This window comes from Armigeres subalbatus, chromosome 1, assembly GCF_024139115.2.
Source record: "Armigeres subalbatus isolate Guangzhou_Male chromosome 1, GZ_Asu_2, whole genome shotgun sequence".
Classification (NCBI taxonomy): domain Eukaryota; kingdom Metazoa; phylum Arthropoda; class Insecta; order Diptera; family Culicidae; genus Armigeres; species Armigeres subalbatus.
Window position 1 is genome coordinate 57,953,323 of NC_085139.1, and position 23,087 is coordinate 57,976,409.

Sequence of the window (23,087 nt, forward strand, 5' to 3'; positions counted from 1 at the left end):
ATCGCCATAATAATATACTGGAAAATAAATAATATGATGAGGATATACTAAAAATATCTTTCAATAATATAAGTAATTCTATAGCAATGCTATATCGTTGAGCTGCGACATCTAAATGAGGCGCACTTCCATCAACTGGAGTTGGAATACATAAACAAAGCTGCTCGGGTTAACATCTTCCCATCTTCTTTAAACAAAATTGGACGAATAGCTTGCGATACTATAACCAACATGTAGAGAATTGCTGCAGAAAGCAGGGGCCGAAGGCTGATATCGTTTCTGGTACGGTATCTTGCCCTCGAGAAACCGTCGACAGGTCCTAGAAGAGGAACCGTCCTAAGCCCCAGACTACTGGTCTATAGCCAACAGTAGTCAATGGGGTGGTTACGCAAGGCCTCTTTTAGTCCTCGAGTCCCAGGGTCGATGGAGGTAATGGGGGTTATAAACAGTTTACTTACGGAAGTATGGGGGTCATAATGCCAGACTGCCTACAATGCCTACTTGCTGCTCGACGGCGTGCACGAATCGCCGATGGCGATGTAGGTCTCGGCTCGATGGATTAGCCGACGAGTGGCTTGGATTGACGGTTCGGTCGACTGATGGCAGGAAAGCACGTGCTGGCGGACAACGATAGTCGCACGACTTGCTTGACTTGGCTTGCTGGTCCGGCCGCCAGACGGAGTGGCCGTCGGAATGGCTGACGGGTGACGTTGTCCTCGATTTGTTGTCGGATGCCCAAGATGGGTCGACGGATGGTGGAACTCGCTAGATTACCGATGGTTCGGCCGCCGGATAACGGATTACGCGCGATGTATTCGGTAGTTATGACCGACGGGTAACACTCACACGATTTGTCGGTGGAGGCCCAAAAAGGGATCGAATGATGGCGGATTTCGCCGAATTGCCGACGGATGGTTCGGCCGACGGATGGCGTGGCCGGAAATCTTCAAATTGCCGATGGATGATTCGGTCAACATATGGCGTGATTCACCGGAATGGCCGACGGATGGCGCAATGCGTGGACTTGTCCAACGGACGGTAAAACTCGTCCAATGTAGCCCAAAGCAACCGGTTTAAGCAGTAGTGCAGGCTCTTCAGCCAACAAAACTTTTAACAAAATATTTTTTCGGAGAGAAATCGCTATCTATTCACTTTGACTGCCTAAAACCAAGAGAGCACGGCTTCGCATTGTTTGCTTCCCGGTACTTCATTTCGGCCATCGTCCACATTCCCATCCGTTCCGTATGTCATAGAGCAAGCATCCCAGCTACCAACGGAAGCCTTCATGCTACTGCCAAGCAGTTGCACCCACTAGGGCAAACAGTGTTCTGAACCGACCCTCTTCACTTTGCCAGTTGGCAAGCATTTGGGAATCGCAGATATTTATTCATTTGTAACGCTTGACAGTTACAAGGCGGAACAGTGAAGCCCTATCCCGACGTGTGCGACATCTCGATTTGGTTCTAAAATGTAAACAACAGTGTTAATTCTCTACCACCCAAGGGCCCCATACGCCTGTCACTGGCGAACAAAGCTCGTGTACTCTGCATCGAAGCTTAGAACCGGTGTTAGGGCGCAATCGTTTATGTGAACATTTTATATTCGGTTAGTTACTGCAAATAAATTCTTTTTCGAGTCCCTATAATCAAGCAGGTATCTCAAGCATACCACATCGTTATATTGCTGCATGATTGAGTGTTTAATTTTGACAAAATATCGAAAACAAAAGTGTGCATAAAATTGCCTCGCCATAACAAAAAGGTGGTAGAGAATTAACACTGTTGTTTACAGTTTAGAACCAAATCCAGATGTCGCACATGTTGGGGTAGGGATTCAGTGCTCCGCCTTCTCCCCCTGCTACCACCTTTTCGTTATGCCGAGGCAATTTTTATGCACACTTTGTTTTCGACGTTTTATCAAAACCACATGCCACATCGATTTTGCTCCACAGCGCTTATCTGATTCTTTATCATGTTCTGAGTGTCCTCTGAAAATTTGAGCTCATTTGGATTAAAACTGATTTAGCACAAGCCGTTTCAAGTTTGCATGCAAATTGGTATGGGGAAAATTATTTTTTCAATATACTGTTAATGACGTTTCCCCATTAGGCGTAGGTTAAAAGAAAACCTACATAGCTAAAAGGAATACTCAATAACTTTCACCCAACGAAAACCGCATGTTGATTAATCGCCCCAATAATTAGTAATCGATTTTAAGACATGTTGCGAATCTTTAGTCATGATCAGTGTTGTAAAATGTCATTTGCACTCTTTTTCATAATTCTCCCAGAACTTTTTTCAGTAGTTAGCTATCAACTATCAAGTATGGCAAACTTTTAGCGCTTAAATGTGGGTACAACTTTGTCTAACAAGACATTGCTGTAAATGTGTAATCTAGGGCTTGGGAGGCAAAATGTCATTCAAATGACACGTGACATTTTGGAGAGACTTCACTCTCTAGCCTCAGATGTTATATTTAGAGCAATGTACCTTCGGACAAAAATATAGCACTAGTCAAGCGTTATGCGTGCATCTAAAATTTTGAAGTAAATTTGGCTTCCGAAGAATGTTATGAACAAATTAGTCAAATGACATGCAGATGACATTTTACAAGCCTGGTCATGATCGTTAAACTTCTTTGAGGGCATCACTGAAATGTGCAGTGCAACATAGTAGCCTGAATTTGTGTGTGCTATCTTTCGCGCCACGAGCAGCAATGTTGCCTGTTGATGAGTTATGCAATTTGATCCAGAAAACCACCGTATATATTAAATTCGATTACTAATTATTGGAATGATTAATTTAGATGCGGTTTTCACTGAGTGAAAGCTGTTGAGTATTCCTTTTAGCTATGTAGGTTTTCTTTTAACCTGCGCTTGATGGGGAAGCGTCATTAACAGTATAATGAAAAAAAAACCATACTAATTTGCATGCAAACTTGAAACGGTTTGTGCTAAATCAGTTTTAATCCAAATGAGCTCAAATTTTCAGAGGACACTCAGAACAAAATCGATTTTTTGAACCACCCTTGCTCAATTCTGCAACAATGTAATGATGTGGTATGCTTGAGATACCTGCTGCTGAATTTATTTGCAGTAACTAATCGAATATAAATATGTTCGCATTAACGATTGCGCCCTTATACCGGTTCTAAGCTTCGATGCAGAGTACATGAACTTTGTTCGCCAGTGACAGGCGTACGGGACCCTTGGCAGAAAGTAGAAAGAAGTAAAAGAGATAATGTCTAGTATGCCTGTCATGTCAGGGTGCATATTAAGCCTATTCATCCTTGTTATAAAAAGAAAAACCCAGATTAATCCACCTAGCGGTGATGGTGCCTTTCTCGTTCGTTCAAAAGGTTTGGAAAAATTTGGAAGAAATATGTGGATTGGTCTTATTTTTCATATTTGTTTATGTATGTATGTATGTATGTAGTTAGCCACCATCCTGGCTGGAGTCTTGCTCTGCATGCGGTTCCACTTAACAGTAAGGTCAAATTTCAATATAATTTCGAATTCAACATATTGCTGTATGAAAGGCCAAAAATGGGGGTGGTGGACCTGTAAGTAGAGACACTTACACTAAACCCACGGGAAAATATAAATCTCCTTCCAGCAAAATGATCCAACAAAAATAATAATGAAATTTGCAATTCTTGTTAAGCTTTCCACGGGATGGTTTGTTTGAAGAAGGGCGCGTCAACTGGTTAACAACTGTTGGAGATAAAAGTAATAGACGCGAACGACTGATACTTTCCTTCCTTGACTCCGATTGGCCACCACTTCATTGTCCAATTGTAACTTCATTGATGCCCTGATGCACCCTTCCAGTCCCATTTCATATATTTACAGTCAAATCAGTAATATTGTAGAGGAAATAAGGTGGTGTTTCGGCTGATGAATACCGTTATCCCTGGACCTTGGGCCTGATCTGAAAAAAATATCCCTGATGGCATAAAAATAATATAACATATGTATTATAACTAAAATGAAATATATGCATGATAATAACCAATGTAATGAGTATAAAATAATGATAATACATATTTACAATATAATGTTCTCAATAGATTTGCGAGCAAAATATCATATAGCCATTCGAATGAGTTTGATTGTTGGCCATATATTTGATTTCACAATAAAATATATGTCATATAAAAAAAAAATGAATCTTACAAATCATTTGATGAAGCAAAATAAATATGTATATGATGAAACATTATTACATTATTTGTTTTTATTTGTTTGTTTTCTTCCTGTCTTTTTTATGTCAGAAATGTATTTGAAAGTTAGAAATGATCAATTAAATCGAGGTAATATGGTCGGAGTTTTGCTAAGTTTTATTAAGCACTGATGAAATGCAACGAAAGTTTTCATGTAGTGATTCTTATTGATCACAAATGTTTTTCAGCTCAATAATGGCATATTCATATTACAAGCATTTACGAGGCATTTAGAGTGATAAATTTCATATGAAATGAAAATACGATGAGCAATCCTTGATATCAAGCTACTCTTCATCATGTGAGTAGAATCGTGCTCTGAATAGGCTATAACAGAAGACATTTAATCTGTAATAGATTAATACATTAAAAAAATATCAATAAATTACGAGCTAAAAATCACAGGTGAATCATACTACGTTTACTACATACTACAAACCCTTTGCTACAGTGTCAAAGAACCCATACCATATATTATTTACTTTACATGTTTTGTACGGCAGGGTTTGCTTTGTTAAGCATTAGTCGACCTTGAGAGAAATGGTTCAGAAATACCAATCCGAAGAAGATGAATTTTATTTTGGTTCGATCCAGGTTGTTTAGATTAATGAAATTAATATCATGATATATAATATAACATGATATAATATTATATGATGAAATATAAACATTTATTGAGTATAATTGCAAGAAATTTGATGAACTTAGTAAATTATTGAAAACAATGAATGAAGCACAACCGATTGATACCGAAGCTTGCTGTCATCTGATCGAACATTTTGTTCACCTGGTTCTGAAAAAAGGTAATTCTACTATGGGATCACTAGAAAAAAAAAGTAGGTTCTGAAAAATGGTGGCTCTGTTATCGTATTTAATCATTGAATATTTTTATTGGTGTCAACCGGCCCGACAAAGTAGTCGAACCTCCATTAGTCAAAACGGAAACCCGAAAACAAGTTATTTTGTATGGTAGGATTCGATTTCATAAATGTAATTTAATAATCACAAATGTAATGTATTCCTATAACAACAGAATATTTATTCATAGGGAGTCTCGTAATAAGTATTACGAATATTATAAACATGTTTAGAAGGAGTAAAACGATTATAAAAAGTAAAATAATTGAATAAAACGTTACGATGTATGTAATATATGGTAACCAATACGGAGACAATGAGTTTGGATATTTCCGTTGGTAAAAAATAACCCTTTAGCTGTTGTACACAATATACAGTTTATTTTATGAAAATACTGTTGAATACACTGCCATATGATGAAAATATTCCATATAATTTGCTATTTGAGCTCAAAGAGTTTAATTCATATACACTTAAAAGAAATTTGATAAAATTGAAATGACTATATTAGAGGTGATGGACAATATGATAAGAATAATAAAATCAATAAATATTCTGAAAATATTAATTATAATAAGGTAATGAATTAACAATAAAAACTTCACTTGTCATAAGACGAGTCTGCACAATCCCACTCAATTCCACCACTCAACTGTACCCCGACAGATACGTACCTCGACCCCAACAGAAAAGCCGTCTTCAGTGTCTCGTACTTGACTCGACTTCGAGATGCCGAAGACGACCCCACCGCTGAGGTCGAAACATGCATCTGTCAAGGCAAAATCAAGTGTTGGAACCAAATGGGACCGTACAAAATCGTCTTATGACAAATGAAAATATTCCACTAAAAAGCTCAAAATAATTTTCTCAGGCTGACTACTTTACCCACAATTTAAAGACTTGGCAGCTCTTCGCTTCCGAGAGGTGGTAATCCTGAAAGATCTCCAGCGATGCCGGCGGCACTGGTTACCAGTTTCCCACCGACCAGTGAGCTGCTACCATTTTCACTTGAGCACTATTGTCAGCTATTACGATCTATCTTATTGATCCGAAGAAAACACGATCGGCTAACGGACGCCTTCAGGGCCGTATGGTCTCCCTCGGGGGTGTAGGTTAAGTTGGGTTAAGTCGACCATTCTTACCCGCGGAAGTTAATATTTGTACACCAACAATTTTCAAAATTTGAACAAGACAAAATGTCACACGCAAGAAAAAATGCACCCGTTTTAAACGATGCCGAGTGTTTTTTTTTCATATTTATTTATATGCATAAAAAAATTCTCGCCAAACGCAATTTGTTGCAAACAAATCGGATGAGCATTAGAGCAAAAAATGGCATTTTATTTTGTAGTTTTAAAATTAGTATTTTCGCCATAACTTTTGACCCAATTGTACGATCCGGCCAAGTTTCTATAGGAAACAATGGGACAAGATTCTGCGTCGAATGCAATCTGTTGCGAGCGAATATATGAAGTCTAAGTGCTAAAAAAGTGAGCTAGACTTTTTTGAACTCTTTTTCGCAATAAATAGTAATTTGACCATAACATCTAAGCCCATAGTCCGATCTGGCCAATTTTTAATAAGAATATATGAGACACTCCGCGTCGATTGAAATTTAATGCGAGTAAATCGGTTGAGGAAAAGTGCCTGAAAAATGAGTGAGTTTTTTTTTAGCGATTTTTCCATAAAAAATGGTATAATTTTCGATCCCATAGTCCGATATGGCCAATTTTCAATAGGAAACAACGGGACAGGATTCTGCGTCGAATGCAACTTGTTGCGAGCAAATCGGTTGAGGATAAGTGCCCGAAAAATGAGTGACATTTTTTACGCGATTTTTTTGTATGAATTTGTATTTTGGCCATAACTCCTGATCCCATAGTCCAATCTAGCCAATTTCAAATAGGAAACAATGAGACAGGATTCTGCGTCGAACACAACTTGTTGCGAGCAAATCGGTTAAGGACAAGTGCCAGAAAAATGAGTGACATTTTTTACGCGATTTTTTTGTATGAATTTGTATTTTGGCCATAACTCTCGATCCCATAGTCCGATCTGGCCAATTTCGAATAGGAAACAATGAGACAGGATTTTGCGTCGAATGCAACTTGTTGCGAGCAAATCGGTTAAGGATAAGTGCCCGAAAAATGAGTGACATTTTTTACGCGATTTTTTTGTATGAATTTGTATTTTGGCCATAACTTCTGATCCCATAGTCCGATCTAGCCAATTTCAAATAGGAAACAATGGGACAGGATTCTGCGTCGAATGCAACTTGTTGCGAGCAAATCGGTTGAGGATAAGTGCCCGAAAAATGAGTGACATTTTTTGAGTAGTTTTGCGCACACACACACACACATACACACACACATACACACACACACACACACACACAGACATCACCTCAATTCGTCGAACTGAGTCGATTGGTATATAACACTATTTACCGTATACTTAGTATACGAGAAAGGCAAAAACATCTCTCGTGTGATTTTTGAGAACGTCGTATGTCCAAATGAGAGGCTCTCCATGTTTACTTTCTCTTTCGATTATTACGAAGCCATTCTAACATTTACATCGGATTTTTTAACAGAGATCTGAAGAAAATAGCTTTGTCTAGTGTGCTGCGGTGGAAATAATTGCAATAAATGCAAAACTAGCTTAAACATTAGTGAAAGAGAGCGTAATGAATTTGGGACATACGACGTTTTTAAAAATCATGCTAGATTTAGACTGTGCACTGTGTGTGAATCTTATTTCACAGCAACAAACAGAACAGAATGCTTTCGCCTCTTAGGGAAATTTATGAACCGGTAAAACATGTCCCACATTACGTTGCTACTAATTATGATGGATTTACAAGCACCTGTTTATTCACAGAAAATCGTTTGCAAGCGCCCTTCCAATAGGTGTTTATCCGGATAGAAGGTTCCCTACGGATGAAGGACTGCACTACCAGTCATTAGATAGCTCGTCTGATTGCTTCATAAATTTATTACTTTCACACACTGTTTACCGAAACCGATGACGACGACTAGTCATCGATGATAGTTATGCGATTATATCGGGGTTTGTGATTTATATTGCTAACATTTTTACTATCGTCAACACCCACCCGCCCTGGATGGATCATTCGAAGTCGAGTACTTACATGCGATAACGGGTAATCTCGGCTTCATTGATTGCGTTCTAGTTGTTGCACTTCATAACGAGGCAAAGATGGATATAAAAATCGCCCAGATACCGTGGGAACTCGTTTCCGGAAACGCCATTCCGTCCGAGTGAACAATCTTCAACAACCTTGAGGCGCTCGTGGAGACAACCTACGCGATGCAAAATTTAAGCGATACGAAGTCAGTGGCGACAACCAAGAACTTCCTGTTTGTGAGAATAAGATAAACACCCAGCGGAACAAGGATTTTGGATTTAAAACAGTAGAACGCAGTATGTGTTACGATAGTTCAGTTGAAGGGGAACTCTAACTGTTGGCAGCGAACTTCCGACGGGAACTGCTTATGGCTTACAAAAACGTGGCTAGTGTTAATAAACTAGAAACACTGGGTAAGATAAACATCCGTTTGCTCTCTTTAATCGTGGCAATCATGGAAAAGAGTAGTTGGGTTACGAGGGTGGCATCCTGTCGGAATTTAATTGAAGCTTTTGAAATGCGTTTAAGATGTTGAATTGAGGCAGTAAAATATGTAATATCCGACTTGATACATACATATATGTTTTAACTTTATAACGATGCTTCACACTGTCGATTTCGAAGAAAGAAGATTCCGAAAGAACCACCATTATGATTAAAACTTATTTCTGTAAGTAAATAGGTAGGTTAAATTTGCAAACTAGCAGTGGAGAAATCTCAAACTCATTCATGAATTATTTATAGCGTGAGTCGAGTTTCGTCGCCAGCATCGTACATAATCCTATTCACCCGTTGGTTTATTCAAATTTCTAGGGTTGACCAAAAAACTGCCCTTAAGGTGAAGATGAGTTGAGTACCAATACAAAGCTTTGAAAGTTTATTCCACCTAGTGGTGATGGCGCCTTTCTCGCGCGGAAAAAGGTAATAAATGTAGCCTATACGCTTACACCTCGATGATGTACAAGAAACAGGGATGCCACTGGATATTTTCGAATGTCTTCACAGTCGAGTAAAAATGTCTTCAAATGTCTTCATTATCAAAATTACGATTATCAGTAAACAAATTTCAAAATCCAACAGATTTGTAACTTCATTCATCTCCTTGATTTATTATCGTTTATTTTTTAACACTCAAATTGTTAGAATTCAAAAGAATACTCTTTTAAATCTTCATGAGTAAGGGCAATGACTTTTCCCTTGGATTTTCTAATGAGTATTTAAATATAATTCCAACGGATTTTTCTAACTGAAATTCCCTGTGGAATTCTTCTGAATTTATTTTTAAAGACTTCTTTAACTTTCACAAGATTTTCTGAAGAAATTTCCGGAAGAATTTCTGGAGAAACTTCTGGATAAATCCCTGATGGATTTATCGGAGACTTCCTAAAGGAACTCCTGAAGGGATTTCCGGAGGAATTGCTGTTGAAACATCCAAAAGATTTTCTGAAGGAACTTCCAGATAAATTTCTGAAGGAACTTCCGGGTGAAATGCTAATGGAACTTGCGAAGGAATTGAAGGAGAAATTCCGGAGGGATTTTCGGGAGGAATTACTGAAGGATTTTCCTGAAGAATTCCTGGACGATTTTCCTGAGCTATAACTGAAAGGGTTTGCAGTGAAGTTCCTGAAGAAATCTCTGAAGAACCTTCAGGAGGAACTTCTGGATAACTTTTTGGAAGAACTTCCTGAGGTACTGCTGCAGAAATTTCCGAAAGAATTCCTGGAGAAAATAACAGAGAAATTCCAGAGTATAATTCCAGAGGTATTATTGGAGAATCTTTCCGCAACATTATTGGAGCACCATCAAGAGGAATTCCTGGAGAAACTTCCGAAGGATTTCGTACGAATGCCTGCAGGAGCTTCTAGGGGAATTCCTGGAAGAAATGCTTTAGAAAGTCAGGAAAGAAACAAACTAAGGAATTTCTGAAGGAACGACTGGAGGACTTTCCGACGGAATTCTTGGAGGATCCTACGGAAAAATTCTGGACGAACTTATGGAGGAGCTCCTAGAGGTACTTTCAAAGGAAATTCTGGAGAAATTTTCTGGTAAATCTCTGAAAGAATTGCTGTACGAATTCTTGGAGGGAGGAGCTTCATGTGGAATTTCAGACATGGATTTACTGAAGAAATTCTTAGAGGGATTCCCAGTTAAAATACTGGCAGAGTGCCCAAATATATTTTTTGAAAAAATACCAAAGGAATTCAAGGAAGAATTCAACAAGAAAGTGTAACGAGTTAACACTGAACTTTCTACTAAGTTTTTAATAAAAACTCTGGCGGATTTGTTTATGAAATTCCTCTGATTATTTTTCAAAAGATTCTCCTGTACAAATTAAAAATCATTTACCGTGGCTATTCTGTCGACATCCGTAAGAATTTTCTATGGAAACCAAAGGAAATTTTCTGAAAAAATTTAAAATAATTTCTTGTGGAAATTTAGAACTTTCCGTAAAAATGTGGTACATGGAAAATCCGAAGAGGCATCTCTAAAATTTCAAATACAAATCTGGAGTACATCCCACGAAAACATAGACAAATTTCATGTGGAAATGAAAATGAATTTTTTGTGGGAGTTCAGATGATTTTCCCGCAAATAAAGATGAATTTCCCGTTACAATTTTGGGGGAATTCCTTTATTTGCCCATACTGAAATTATTATATATTTCCAAGATATTGCCGATTTCACCAATTTGAAGAGTTATGTGTAGATTGTGATTTGCCCGCTTCTTTTTATCACACTCACTCTCATTTCGGGTTGATCGATTTTTGTTACTGAAATTTACCCAATTATATCCCATTCAGATTGAGTACTCACGGTACTCACATACAAATATTGTACACGGAAAATCAAACTACACTCATCAAGTGTGAAAAAAAGATGACTGTGAGAAAAAAAATCTCGCAAAACTCTTATAAAGTGCAAAAAGCGCAATCATTTGAATGAAAGAATTTTCAATTTCAATTCTCTTGAATTTTCATGATTATTTTTTTTTACACGAATTAATTTTTTAAAACGAATGTTTACTGAAAATTATTTTTAAAATCCAAAATAAATTTATCGAGTTCTTCAAAATTTATTTTTATTCTCGACGGGTATTCTAGAAATACCGAAACGATCAGATGAATTATAAAGAAATTAAAAAAAAATGGATCTAGCCCAAAAAGTCATAATAGAATATTCTATCTTTTTTGCCGTTTGAAATAAATTACATCGGTCATTGCGTTCTGATACAATAATTGAAATACTTTTTTAACAGACACGTCGAAAACGCCACTGCTTCCAAGGAAAATTTAAACGAGTGCTGCCATCGGGATTTTTTTTAACCAGCACATAACTAAAAAAAAGTACGTTTGACGTCTAATGCACTTGTCATAAGACGAGTTTGTACCATCCCATTTAATTCCGCCACTTGATTGTACCTTGACTGATACGTATTTTGGCCTCAACAGTAAGGTCGAAATACGTATCTGTCAAGGTACAATCAAGTGGTGGAATTAAATGGGATTGCACAAAGTCCCCAAGTAACCAAAAGTTCGTTTAAGAGTACGTTTTTCGCTTAATCAGCTTCCCTGAGCTGCTTAAGCGAAAAACGTACTCTTAAAGGAACTTTTGGTTACTTGGGTCGTTTTATGACAAGTGAAGACATTCCACTAAAAAGCTTAAAATAATTTTCTTTACAAAGTCTAAAATGCGTTGCAGTTATCAACCTTATCAACCGACTAAGCCCGAGCATTAGTCTATTATGTATAACTTTTGTAATATTTATACACCCAGTTTTTTTTACACGGTTGGAATTCTTTAATTTCTCGGTTAACCCGAACTTTCACAGCTTTTTAAATACCACCTGAATTTTCTTTGATTTTTTGTGAAATTTTTCGTGAGGTTAACTCATTGCTTCATTGACGTTGAAGGTCTCAAACGGCTAAAACCAAACCGTGTAAAAAAAACCTGGGTGTATTGTGTATCTGTAGAAGTCGCAAAATTTATAAGTTAGTAATCAAATTATATTTTCTATTCGCTGACTTATTGATTGTCTTCAAGTATATTTAAATAAGCAGGTAAGCCTTCAAATATTTTTAAAAATCTTCAAAATGTCTTCATGAAATAAATGTCTTCACAGAGATTCAAATGTCTTCAAATTGAAGACATGTCTTCAAATCTGGCATCCCTGACAAGAAAGGCAAAACAGTTACACCGTCTAATGTTATGATAGAAAATTTACACTAGTAGACAACAGATGGCGCTGCCAAAAGTTTCTCGAATTTCCTATGTTCGAATTTTGACTTTCGGACAATTTCATAGAACTATGAAACTCAACGAAGAGCATACTTACGCCTAAATACGTGCAACACGAGCATCTTTATAGTACGATGAAACTCTTAATGGAAGCAAGCCACGGATAAACTTTAAAAATATTCATAGATGCAAGGCATTTTTCATAACACATTATTGTTCTATGTGATTATGTCTCATCACTATTTTAATATTATCTATTTTTTGCAATTTGCAATTATTATGAAATTCAATAGTGATCAACAGCGTTTTAGTCTCTGTCGGATGCAACTTGTTGCAAGAAAATCGGTTAAGAGTTTCTATGTGAAAATTTGGCTAATGTTTTTATGGCATTTTGTGCACACACACACGCACACACATACACACACACGCACACACGGACAGACAGACATTTGTTCAGCTCATCGAGCTGAGTCGAATGGTATATAACACTATGGGTCTCCGGGACTTCTATCAAAAGTTCGAATTTGGAGTGAAATGATAGCCTTTCGGTACAACTTAGTTGTACGAGAAAGGCAAAAAACCCTCATTAATCCACCTAGCAGTGATGGTGCCCTTCTCGTGCATTATAAAAATAGTATTTTGGCCATTACTCTTGAGCCCATAGTCCGATCTGACCAATTTTCAATAGGAAACAATGGTAGAGTATTCTGCGTCGAATGCAACTTGTTGCGAGTAAATCGGTTAAGGATAAGTGCTTGAAAAATGAGTGACATTTTTTTTGGGTGGGTGCGCACAGACACACACACACATACACACACACACACACACACACACACACACACACACACACACACACACACACACACACACACACACACACACACACACACACACACACACACACACACACACACACACATACACACAGACATCAACTCAATTCGTCGAGCTGAGTCGATCGGTATATAACACTATGGGTCTCCGGGCCTTCTATAAAAAGTTTGTTTTTGGAGCGATCATATAGCCTTTACGTATACTTAGTATACGAGAAAGGCAAAAATGGTATAATTTTCGATCCCATAGTCCGATATGGCCAACTTTCAATAGGAAACAACGGGACAGGATTGTACGTCGAATGCAACTTGTTGTGAGCAAATCGGTTGAGGATATGTGCCCGAAAAATGAGTGACATTTTTTACGCGATTTTTTCGTATGAATTTGTATTTTGGCCATAACTTTCGATCCCATAGTTTGATTTGGCCAATTTCAAATAGGAAACAATGCTACAGGATTTTGCCTCGAATGCAACTTGTTGCGAGCATATCGGTTGAGGATAAGTGCCCGAAAAATGAGTGACATTTTTTACGCGATTTTTCCGCATGAATTTGTATTTTGGCCTTAACTTTCGATCCCATGTTCCGATCTGGCCAATTTCAAATAGGAAACAATGGGACAGGATTCTGCGTCGAATGCAACTTGTTGCGAGCAAATCGGTTGAAGATAAGTGCCCGAAAAATGAGTGACATTTTTTACGCGATTTTTTCGCATGAATTTGTATTTTGGCCATAACTTTCGATCCCATAGTTCGATCTGGCCAATTTCAAATACGAAACAATGAGACAGGATTCTGCGTCGAATGCAACTTGTTGCGAGCAAATCGGTTGAGGATAAGTGCCCGAAAAATGAGTGATATTTTTTGAGTAGTTTTGCGCACACACACACACACACATACACACACATACACACACACACACACACACACACACACACACACAGCAGGGACTTTGTCCAAGGGCTTGACGACCCCTCCCCATGGCCACTGCGAGTTAGACCGGGACCATCGTCCCTAACCCCTAATCCCAAAGCGTCAAGCGACCCGTGCCGAGGGGATGCATGGCCAGGGGGGTGAAATAATAAGCTAGGCCTTTAACGGAGCCTGTGTGGTACCTGGGCACCCTCCACAGTAATTGTCCCTTACCGCGTTATGCTGGGCTCTGGCGTGGTGGACCTCTTTTCCCGAGCAACTCGTGGGACCAAAATGGAAAACCAAGTCAATTCTTCAATTAGTGGTAGTAGTGTAGGCGACAACCCCTTCGCAAGAGGTGGGTTGTTCAGGTCTCCGCCTAGGAGGCCAGAGGCAATAGTCGGCAGCTCAGTGCGCAGCGCCAGCGTGGGTCACTCAACCTTCCTCTCGGCTATAAAAACGCCGGTAGAAGTTATTGACGGCCCATGGCTTGTGAAGGCGATGAACCGCAAACGCGATGGGCTTTCGGCCTTCGAGGTGGCGACGGAACAGCTGGACGCCATCATCGACTTTGCGTCATCGAAGCATAATATCAGCAAGGACGTGAAATCGGTGGAGTCGAGGTCTACCCAGACTGAGGATTCGGGGACTCGGGCAAGGTCGAATCGACCGAAGGCGTGCCAGCTAAGACGGTGGTGCCAAAGTCTACCCAGACTGAGGCTCAAGTATTTGCGGGTACGTCGGGGGTGACTGCTCCAACGGAGCAGACACAAAAACGGGGGAGACAGTCTCCAGGGGATGAGCTCCCTGGGGGCCGCTCCAAAACGCGGAGGGTTACTACCCCGAACAAGGGTAGTGGGGCTGGGAAGCTGAACCCCGGTCAAGTACCTCCAAAACCGGGGGAGGATGGACCTGGAAAGGTCCGTCCACTCAGGCAAGACGGTGGTAAGGGGTTACGGCAGGCTGAAAGTTCTCAGCCGCACCAGACCAGGAAATAGAGGGAATGACGCCTCCTGGACCCTGGTCAAGAACAAGAGGAAACCGAAGACGTCAAGGGCCGAAAAGAAGGCCCAGGCGAATGAGGGTAGCAAGAAGTCTAGGGTAGGCGCCAATCGCTCCAGGAGCGATGCCCTAGTCATCACGGCGGACGAGGCTAAGTACTCGGATGTTTTGAAGGCGATGAGGAGTGACGTCAAGCTCGGTGAACTCGGTGCCGACGTACGTCGAATAAGACGTACCCGGATGGGCGAGATGATACTCGAGCTGAAGCGGGGCGTCTCGCAAAAGGGCGCCGCCTACAAGAAGTTGGCGGAGGAGGTCCTAGGCGAGACGGTCAAGGTGAGGGCCAGTGTTGTAAAATGCAGAGCATAAAATATTCATCTTCATGAAGCAACTTCGGTCCGAATTTTGACAAACATCGCATGAATATTCAAAACATAGAATGACATAGTCAGACGACTACTCCACGAACTCATTCATTCGACTGTCACTGAATGTGTTTACTATGTGCAGAAAAAAACATAATTAGCATTGTTTATGTTGATGTTTACCGCTGAAAGTGCCTCGCGGATGAAAATCGGATTCAGTTCTGTGTGATAAATCACCTTACTCATTTGAAACGTATTCAGATTTCAGATAATTTATCAATTTGTAAAATGTGCATAAATATTCAATGACTAATATTCAACTGAATATTGACTGTCCATAGCCGACTACGAATGTGTCGGAAGTGAACTGACAAATGAAGAAAAATGGACTTCACTAAAAATTTTCGATTAGTTTACACTCTGGTAAAATGTCATTTGCATTCGTTTGTATAATTTTCCCAGAACTTTTTTCAGAAGGTAGCTATCAATTCATGTTGTATGACGAACTTATAGCGGTTAAATGGGCCTACAACTTTGTCTAACGAGACTTTGCTGTAAATATGTAATCTGGGGCGTGGGAGGCAAAATGTCATTCAAATGACATTATGTCAAATGACACGTGACATTTTGGAGAGTTTTCACTCTCCAGCCTTTGATGTTATACTTAGAGCAATGTACCCTTGCACAAAAATATAACCCTACTCAAGCGTTATGAGTACATTCAAAATTTTGTAGAAATTTTGCTTCTAAAGAAAGTTATGAACAAATTAGTCAAATGACATGCAGATGACATTTTACAAGCCTGGTGAGGGCACTCACGACGGAGGTGAATCTAAGGGTTAAAGACCTGGACGAGATCACTGAAGTCGAAGAGCTCGTCACGGCACTGCGGCGACAGTGTGAAGTGGAGACGCCCACCGCAGCCGTTCGGCTACGGAAAGGTCCGGCAGGGACGCAGGTAGCATTGGTTCGGCTATCTGCAGCGGACGCCTCCAAGGTAGTCAAGTTAGGGAGCGTCAAGGTGGGATGGTCGGTATGCCCTGTGCGCATATACGAGCAACCCGAAGTTTGCTTCAAGTGCCGGGAACCGGGGCACAAGCAATGGGACTGCAAAGGCCCTGACAGAAGCAATCTCTGCCGACGCTGCGGATTGGAGGGACATAAGGCACAATGCTGCACGAACCCTCCCAATTGTTTGATTTGTTCCAGCAAAGCTGTGAACAGCAAGCACCCCATGGGGGGTTCGATGTGCCCGGCGTTTAAGCGTGCTGCAAAATCAAAGTGCAGGTAAGCAGCTGGCTTGCTCGGCTTCGCCCGAGTGTTTGGTGTGCGAAGGTTTAGAGGAAACGGCGGAACACGTGTTGTTGACGGCGCCACATCGTAAAATCACCTACTCGATTGTACACCACTGCGTTCTATACCCAGCGTATAGATAAGCTAAACTGTCGTAAACATCAGTACCACAAAGAGTATGAGGAGAATAGAAGAATAGCCATTGACGCGTCCACGTTGTTGCGATAGTTGTTACCGTAGAATTGACATAGTTGAACTACATTCTCTAGGTTTAAAAGTGAAATCTACTAAATTTATTTGCTTAAAAACTAACAGTGCATCACACCTTCTGTAGCCATAGAGTGATAAGCACTTGATCCGTATATCGAATTGCTAACGGAGAAAAGGTGAGGCTCGTCTATATAAGAGACCATTGTGTGTATTCTATACTGACTCAAGTGTTTAATTAGGTGACACAGGAATTCAAATACACTCGGGAACCGCAGGTTATAGATTGCCCCACAAGTAATCAATATTCGGCAGTAACCACATTAAAGGTAAGAGCCGTTAACATTAGGAGATGCCGAATGAGTTATGAACATAAATGATATACCATAGGGATAACGTACATAAGTGCAGAGGTTCCCAATCCATTTAGACTGGACCAGGAGAAAATTGCGAGAGAGTCAATTCCAGCTATCAGGTATCAGGTATCAGAACGTCGGCTCAGGAGGCACGTTCCCCTCAATTTGGGAGATTTGTGCCATCGCCTTCATTGGCCTTTCTCATCATTTACCTGACGGAAAAGGAAGTGAAAAGGGGAAAGGAAGAGGAAGTGAAGTTGGAAAGGAGAATGGAATCATTTATAGGAAAGCCAATTATGTAGACTGACACGCATTCAGCTAGGGACTAAAGAGAGGTCACAAAAACACAGAGGATGTAACAATGGACGAACGTCAAAGACGAAACACAGAGTGCACTGTGAAAAACGCATAATGCGAATCCATATAGGTGACAATCACAAAGTACATTGTAAAAAAAAAATGCATAATGCGAATCCATATAGGTGGAAGTTTGTTGAAAAACTAAGTAAAACACATATTCATAATTCCACACGCACGTTGAAGATGAGCAAGAGTAGCCAAAGCCGAACGTCAAAGACGAGACACAGAGTACACTGTGAAAAACGCATAATGCGAATCCATATAGGTGGCAATTTGTTGAAAACTAAGTAAAACACATATTCATAACCCCATTCTTATTGAACCTCACGTTGAGATTGAACAAGAGTAGTCGAACCCGAACGTCAAGAATGAAGCACAGAGTACACTGTGAAAAACGCATAATGCGAATCCATATAGGTAACATACACAAAGTACATTGTAAAAAACGCATAATGCGAATCCATATAGGTGACAATTTGTTGAAAACTAAGTAAAACACGATCCATAACCCCACTCTTATTTAACCTCACGTTGAGATTGAACAAGAGTAGCCGAAGCCGAACGTCAAGGACGAGACACAGAGTACACTGTGAAAAACGCATAATGCGAATCCATAAAGGTAACATACACAAAGTACATTGTAAAAAAACGCATAATGCGAATCCATATAGGTGAAAATTTGTTGAAAAACTAAGTAAAAAACATATTCATAATCCCACCCTTATTCAACCTCAAGTTGAGATTAAACAAGAGTAGCTGAAGCTGAACGTCAAAGACGAAACACAGAGTACACTGTGAAAAGCGCATAATGCGAATCCATATAGGTGACAAACACAAAGTACATTGTAAAAAAAATGCATAATGCGAATCCATATAGGTGGAAGTTTGTTGAAAAACTAAGTAAAACACATATTCATAACCCCACACTCACGTTGAGGATGAACAAGAGTAGCCAAAGCCGAACGTCAAAGACGAGACACAGAGTACACTGTGAAAAACGCATAATGCTAATCCATATAGGTGACAATTTGTTGAAAACTAAGTAAAACACTTATTCATAATCCCACTCTTATTCAACCTCTCGTTGAGATTGAATAAGAGTAGCTGAAGAAAAACGTCAAGGACGAGACACAGAGTACACTGTGAAAAAACGCATAATGCGAATCCATATAGGTAACATACACAAAGCACATTGTATAAAACGCATAATGCGAATCCATATAGGTGACAATTTGTTGCAAACTAATTAAAACACATATTCGTAACCCTACTCTTATTTTACCTCACGATGAAGTTGAATAAGAGTAGCCGATTATCTCGGAGAAATAAAAAGTCAACTACGCCATAGCTCCGGTTAGCGCAGCGAGGGCTAAAATACTGTGAAGGGGGCCCTGGTGCTTCACAGGCTCCGTTTGCGGTTAGGTTCTTATTAGACCCCCCTAACCATTCATTCGTAGGCACGGTAAACATAAAGCCGCATCACACCGAAAATTAGGGGTCACCTGTATGGTGGACTTTCACCACTGGAACAGGCAATCCGTAATGTTATTCTTAGCCAGATAACCAGCTGCCGACACCACACGGCTATCTAGGCTGTTCGTGGAGAGAAATTGACATTGACTTTACGTCAACTCTCAATGTGGCCGAACAGCCGGTAACAGGACAGGACAGGACTTCCCAATCCATTTAGACTGGACCAGGAGAAAATTGCGAGAGAGTCAATTCCAGCTAGATCACTAACAGTAAGAACGAATTAGTAAATCATAAGATGAATTAGTAAAATTTATATCTATTGCAGGAATTTTATAATTTATCCATTCCACCGAATAAATTGATAGAATTGGGATCTAGTTTCGTTTTTCGTCTCCGCAACAGTTTATAAAATTCTGTTAACATGTCCAAGAAATCGACGAGTGCTGAAATACACACCGCGACGTTCGAGGTTGCGGAAGGTAACGTGGACCAAATTGTCGCAGGTATCGCGACGGTATGTACAGGTAGCACTCCCTCTGTAGTCGTTATTCCCCCTTCAAGCACGCAAAGTCAGGTAAATGAAAATGTTACCGGAGACACGAATCGAGGAGCCATCGGTAAGCCTGTCATTGTCAGTCAAACGAACGTCGGAATCGCGAGCCAGAACCGGAGGAATCCTTTACGTGCGGTCCGTCGAAACGTAGATTATCAATGTCAACTGTGTGAAACGCGTGATGATAATGAAATGGTGCAGTGTGACGGTTGCAATCGGTGGTTTCACTTCGTGTGTGTGCACGTGACGGAAGATATTGCGAATGTTAGCTGGACCTGTCCGGTCTGCAAGGCATCATCTTTCATTGTACCCCCCACCAATACCACCCGGCAACAACAGCGGCAATCTTTCGCGCCATCAAGCAAGCCGCCGAACAGCATGGTTAGTTCCAAAGGTGAAGCAAAACGGTTGAAAGAGCTCGAAATGAAGAAGCTGGAAGAAGAGTACATGCTGGAGAAGAGATTTCTCGAGCGAAAGTACAGTATTTTGAAGGAGTATGGTAGTGACACGTCATCTAGGACTGAGGAAAACGAGGAGGACAAGCTGTCAAAGATCGAGGAGTGGTTGGCTGAAACGGAACGCCATGGTGAAGCAGAGGATTCTGGATTAGCAGTAGAAGCGGCGAATACTTCGAGCAAGCTCGAGGAGCACCAAGCTCCAAATGTCCACCGAAGGAGTAATCCACCAATTATCAGGAGTAATCCACCAAAAATCACCAGAGCGGTCAACATAGCGGTCACCGCTGTCAACATGATCAAGTTGCGGGACAACTACCGGTTCAACGAAGTCAGTCATTCCTTCCATCGTCAGCTCCACGGCCGCTGATCAGTCGTCCATCGATAGGAGCACAGTGCACGAACGATCCATATAATCATCATCTGTCTACACATGCCAGCCATCCGAACCAATGCTTTCAAGCCAACGCTGTTCCGGAACAATCAACTTACCCGCAAGTGCGCGATCAACTGAGGTTTTCTACGCTACAGAGAACGCAATCTTGGTTACCTCCCAGAGAATTGCCACCGAGTCAACTTCCGCCAGCATGTAATAGAACAATGTTTCAACCCTCAACTAATCCTGGTGCACCCTATGTATTCGCTCCTGAACAACGTTCTACACCGGTACGACTCGCTCAGTCTGAGCATAATCCTACAGTCTTCAACGACGAAGGTATCTGCATTCTCAATCGTAGTCAAATCGCAGCACGCCAGGCGATATCCAGGGATTTGCCAGATTTCGACGGTACACTCGAAGATTGGCCACTATTCTACGCTATGCTCAATTCCTCTACGCATATGTGTGGGTTCACGAACGAGGAAAACATGTTACGTTTGCGGAAATGCCTTAAGGGCAAGGCATTAGCAGCAGTGAAATGCGAGTTACTGCATCCATCAAATGTAGCAGATGTTGTGTCAACGCTGAAAATGCTATATGGCCGACCAGATGCAATTGTCCAATCTATAGTAAAAAAAATTAGACATCTACCGCTGCCAAACACAGAGAATCTGGAGACATTAGTAAACTTCTCTCTCTCAGTCAAAAACATGGTCGCGACGATCCGAGCCTGCGAAGTTGACGACTACATTTACAACGCATCACTCCGTTGCGAAATAGTCGAGCGTCTACCATCGTCTTTGAAGCTAGACTGGGCAAGGTTTGCACGAAACAATCCGAATCCAAACCTTGCTGATCTCAGTAATTGGCTTTACACCATAGCGGAGGATGCAAGTTCCGTGATAGCCACATCGGCTCACGATCACCGAAGCCGAATAGCTAAGAAAGACGGTTTCCTGAATTTTCACTCTGAATCGGAGACGAGTAATGAGAGATTGATCGAATCATCCAACAACCCGACAATGGTCGCACCAAAAGACATTTCTAAAGGACAGTGCATGGTATGCAAGGGAAGCTGCCCAGCGGTCGTCAAGTGCAGTAGATTTGAAGAGCTCAGCTATGATTCGAAATGGGCGGCAGTGAAGCAGTACAAACTTTGTCGTAAATGCCTGTTTAAACACAATGGCTCTTGTAAACAGCAAAAAAAGTGTGATACAGACGGATGCTCTTTCCTACATCATCCGCTACTTCATAAACCGGAGAATCGAATTCCCACAGTTTCGAGGCCGAATTCACTGCTAGATTTGGAACCGAGTTGCAATGTGCACCAAGGACAGTCTGCGGTACTATTTCGCATGGTTCCTGTCGTTCTGTATGGTCCAAAGAAAGCGGTGCGAACATATGCGTTCATCGATGATGGATCTGAACTCACTCTCCTAGAGCAAAGCCTTGCTGATGAGCTTGGTATCGAAGGACCCAAAAAATCGCTCTGCCTGAAGTGGACTGGCGGCACTCGCAAGATAGAAAAGAATCTCAGCAAGTGAATTTACAAGTCTCTGGAACACACAGTTCGACCAAGTACAATCTAACGGGGGTCAATACTCTATCGTCGCTGCAAATCCGGCCGCAAACGTTGCTTATCTCCGAGCTGCAGGCAAAGTTTCCATACCTGTCAGGACTACCACTTGAGGGATACTATGATGTCAGTCCACGACTTCTAATCGGACTAGATAATTCCAGTCTTGGACATGGAAGCAAGTGTAAAGAAGGAAGATGGAACGAACCGATCGCATTGAAAACACGGCTAGGATGGTTAGTTTACGGTAACTGTAGCGGAAAGGAAAACAGCGTCGGATACATGAATTACCACAGCGTTCAAAATGCGAATGCAACCAGAACTATGATGATAGCCTCCACAGGGCAATGAAATCTTACTTTGCTCTAGATAGCACCGGAATAATCAGCCCAAACAAGGTTCTCCTTTCACAAGATGATCAACGTGCACAATTACTCTTAGAGTCTCTCACTCATCAAACAAATGATAGGTACGAAAGCGGTCTTCTCTGGAAGTACGACAACGTAAAACTTCCGGATAGCAAAGCAATGGCTATTAGACGATGGAGTGCTTAGAGAATCGATTACAAAAGGATCCAGTGCTAGGTGAGGCTCTCAAGCAGAATATACAGGAGCACGTAAACAAAGGCTATATTCGGAAACTCACATCAGATGAACTAAAAGAGCACTACGCTCGAGTTTGGTATCTGCCAATCTTTGCAGTCATAGACCCAAATAAACCAGGAAAGTTCCGTCTAGTGTGGGATGCGGCAGCCACCGTGCATGGCGTTTCCTTAAACTCGTTCCTTTTGAAAGGTCCTGATCAACTTACGTCTCTTCTGGAAGTGCTGATTCGGTTTCGTGAGCACCGGGTAGCAGTTTG

General features: G+C 40.8%; 1 protein-coding gene and 1 long non-coding RNA gene across 3 annotated transcripts in view; one reads left to right on the forward strand and one right to left on the reverse strand.

Moving 5' to 3' along the window:
* The window catches only part of LOC134208460 (uncharacterized), a 135,747-nt gene that overhangs the window by 95,292 nt on the left and 17,368 nt on the right, over positions 1-23,087 (reverse strand). The window lies entirely within an intron of this gene.
* Positions 16,952-17,542, forward strand: LOC134207826 (uncharacterized). Its single transcript, XR_009978487.1, has 3 exons — positions 16,952-17,253; positions 17,317-17,403; positions 17,465-17,542. It is a non-coding gene; the product is annotated as an uncharacterized LOC134207826 (long non-coding RNA).